A 4327-nucleotide genomic window follows, 5' to 3' on the forward strand; every position below is an offset into this window, starting at 1 on the left:
TCGCTTTCCCTTTTTATGCAAACAGTGCGTAACCTACATATGCAACAACCTACAAAATCACCACCAATTGTTCAACCCACAGCAAAGCAGTTTCATTACTGACCATACAGTAGTTAAAGCCATTTCATCCATAACTGTCCAACCAATAGCAGAAAGCAATATAAACTTTTGTTTGTGGAAAATATTATTCATGGCTCAGCTCCCCACAAATTTACAAATAAATGGCACTTCGTTTTCAGCACTAACTTTATTCTGTTTAGCAACTTCCTCAGTACCTGAATGATTATGTATCTGAAAATTGATGTTAGAGAAGGTCCCAATAACTGAAGAGCAAAAATATTTAATTGTACACAGGTGCAAAATAGCCAAATATTGTAACAACTTTTATAATTTCTGATTGCTTTGGTGGGGGACAGGGTGTCATCCCTAGCTACTGCCAAAAGAGATGAGGTTCCATCTTTTCATTTTCAAGTCAGTGGGAAGGATGATATATTCCCTTCTTTTTCAAATAGACAGCTTATACATTAAACTATATTATTGGCTACTATATCTACTGTATCTACTTTGAGGAAAAGTAGGAAAAAAAGTAAAAATTGTTTCAATTTTTTTTTAGAAAACATGTTTTTTAAAAAATGTCTTAATGAAAAAATGAAGTTTCTTCCCCTTCAGAGATTCTATGGGTTTTTGATCTCCAGCTAGACCAGAGATAGGAAATCTCCCTTTAAGTTAGCAAACACTTAAGGTCAAACCTAAAACATCTGTGTATTTCTGAGAAAATGGCATCTTTCCCATTTCTCTGCCCAGATCATTTGTCTTACTAACGATCTTTAACTTTCTGTACTTTGCCCACAAGTTCAATAGCTTTGAGCCTGGTGTACCTTTCAGCCTCATCAGAGACAGCCCCTTCCTCCCTTCCATTAGATACTGCAAGCCTAATTATAGGCTTGGGCTGCCTTCAGCCTTTACACAGGAGTTTTTTTTTTTTTTTTTTGCTAGCTTTATTTCTTTTCAACGTTATCGGTTTTCTTGTCTTGCTAAATTCAGAAACAATGTGACTTCCTCAGCTGTAAAACTGGAATAATACCTACTCTAAAGACTTCATAGAGCTATTATGAATAAATAAGAGCCTACATTAAAGCATCTTTGTACACTTTAATGTGTTGTACCAGTGTCAGTTTGCCTAGTAATATATTGCTTCCAAATCACTTTTTTTTGGTCCCCTTTTAAATTTATTTTTTTTACATAGGTCCTACTTACTAACTTCTGCTGCTTGTCCTTCTCTCTGTCTTTTTCATTGGGGTTTTAAGTTTTTTCCCACCAGTCAGCCCTCAGATTTAGAATCTTCTCACTTAAATACAAGGGCACTTCAGAAAGTTCTTGGAAAAATAGAACTGAAAGATGATATGACTCTTTACATGAACTTTTTGACGTACCCTCATGGAATAGGTACCTTTCTATCTTCTGTAGAAAACTTTAATAAATCCCATCTCCTCCAAGCTTCCCAAACATTTTTTTAAACACTACAAGCCACCAACATACTGGACCCTATTGGTTAATTTTAGAGATATAGTTTATTTACAATATACTGCCTAAAAGTCCTTCTTTAAAATGGAGGCAAATGTACAAAAAAAAAAAAAAAAAAAAAAAAAAAAAAAGAAGAGGGCCAATCAAACAGGGCATATCAAAATATCCTCAAAATAACACAGTGTAGATGCTTCCAAATTCTACGCCATTGACAATGATCTGCTAATATGCCCTTGGGAACAGAAATTAGGAAAAGAAGTGATTTCTTTAAATACAATTATTTTTCATCTCTCAAAGAAGGACATATACATTTATAATCATATGCCTTTTGTCTATTTTAATATACTCAATGTATATGAAGAATCATACAATACATGAAGGAAAGGACCTATAGTCATAAGCATTTCTTTTCCAAAGGTATGTAACTACTAGATCTTTTTATGGAGAATCTTAAGGCTAACAGCAAAGCTCCCAAATAATTAGTGGATCCTAAATAACCCGTAAGAAGTAGCATACTATGAAACAAGAAGGAAAGTTTAAACTCAAGCTTTTACTGATTGCATTTTTCTTTTTAAAAGTATGTATATAAATATGAGAAATCAGGGAGGATTCTAATAGATTCAAGAAAGTGTGGGACTGGGAAAAGCTGCCAGATACCATCTTTTCTAGGAAGAGTTATTTGAAACTCCTGCATAAAGTATAAATAAATTGATTTCATTTTGTTCTTTGTTCTCATCTTTGTTTGGAATTCCTCAATTTCTTTTAAGCCTATTTATCCTGCATACTGACAACTGCATTTGCTTTAGAAGTTACTGCATGCCAGGAATTTGGGATCCAGCACTCTGTACCATTTCAGGGGACGACCTCTTCTCCTTGCCTCTAGGAAACCTTTCCCAGACTACGTAGGAAGGGTGGAGCTGCATTTGATTAGACATGACTGAATAAACAGCTGTCTTAAAAAATTTGTCATAGCAATTAATGAATAATTATGTTATAATTAACATAATTATTAGTTATCGATTCATGGCTGAAAGCATCGATCTTGCCACGTTGTGAACATAGATGTTGGATGATACAACTGGTCATCAGGGGTCCAGGAGCTGCTGTTTGAGAAAATGCTCTTTTAGACCAGGGTTTGAACTGGGTGTAGGGACAAGCTGGGAGGTGGTACTGGGTGGATGAAGGGAGGGCAGAGAGGATCGATAAAGTTAATCCAAACTCCTCACCCTTGACCTAAATGTTATGGTCCTCATCCAGACCCCTTACTCATGCATTCAGCAAATATTGACTGGGCACCTACTACCTGCCAGATTCTGGCTTAAATTTTGGAGGCACACCTATGGAGCTGACTTTTTCCTGTCCTAGAGCCTTTGTGCCTGCCATTTCCTCTTCTTGGACCATTCCTCCCCAGGCTGTCTGCTTGGCTATCCTCCTTTCATCTTTCAGGTTTCAAATATACCCCCGTGGGGCTAGGTCCTTTCTGATCTCACAGGAAAAAAAAATCTCTTTATTCCTCTTCATCGTAGCAACACATTTGCTTAATTCAGAGCATTAATGACATTTGGTAATAATTTAATTATTTAAATATTTTTCTTCCCTGGTCATACGGGGAAGGTCTTTAGGTCATACGGGGAATTCCTTTAGGGCAGAGTCTTGCTCTTCTTACACAGGGCTTGGCATATAGTAGAGTCTAAACCAATATTTGTTGAATGAATGAACGATCTTTGTAGCTGTTCAGTAAATATTATTACTTAAACAAATACTCTAAACAAGTTCTTCTAACCATGGTCCTGCTGGATGCTTCAAATTCCATTCTGGAAGAGAAGGAGGAAAAGAGAAGAGAAAAAAGAGGGAAGAGCAAAGGAATAAAAAAGAGGAAGAGAAGATTGATTTTGAAGGGAAAGAGAAAAAGGTGGGAAAAGATAAGAGTGGAGGGACGGTGAAGGGAGGAGTAGGATGAGGAAGGTGGAGGTATCCTTCAGGGCAGTGCTTCTTGATGTGTGGCATTAGCATCATCAGAGAACTTGCTAGAAATGCAAATTATAGGGTCCCACCACAGACCTAAGGAATCAGAAATGCTAAGGATAGAACCCGATATCTGTGTTTTAACAAGCCCTTCTGTTCTAGTTGATGAGAAAAAGCTATTCAAATTCCAAACAAAAGCCTCAGATTGTACCCTAAACCGTGTACTAGACATTGTTTTATATTCAGGAGAGTTAATATCTTGTTCTTTTTCTCTTAACTTTCACCAAGCTCTCTGGTTACAAGAAGCTATGCAGGTGATTTAGAAGATCTTTAACAATTTTAGAATGTGTCATTTAACTATATTGGAGATCTTTATATCATATGTGTATTTTGATATTTATAACTTCTCATTAAAAATAAAGTGTGTTTGTTAAAGAAAAAAGGATCAATATGCAGCAAACTTAATAAATGCTAGACATAAGACTTCCCTCCTAGGAAGTACTTTTGTTATGCAAATCTCACTCTTTTTCCCAGATATTTTTTAAAAGAAGAGAGCAGAGCACTCAGGAGAATGTGTCAATTGAGGGCTGGCCCAGTGGCGCACTGGATAGTGCGCCGCTTAGGAGGCGCGGCAGCGCTGCCGCCCGAGGGTTCGGATCCCACATACAGACCGGCTCCCGCTCACTGGCTGAGCGAGGCGTGGGAGCAACACCGAGGTTTGCAATCCCGTTGCCGGTCCCTGGTCCGGTACGGGGGCAACACTGAGGGTTGCGATCCGTTGCCGGACACGGAACAAAAAGACAAAAGACAAAAAAAAATAAAATAAAATAAAAAAATA

Source organism: Galeopterus variegatus, unplaced genomic scaffold, assembly GCF_000696425.1.
Source record: "Galeopterus variegatus unplaced genomic scaffold, G_variegatus-3.0.2 Scaffold1097, whole genome shotgun sequence".
Classification (NCBI taxonomy): Eukaryota; Metazoa; Chordata; class Mammalia; order Dermoptera; family Cynocephalidae; genus Galeopterus; species Galeopterus variegatus.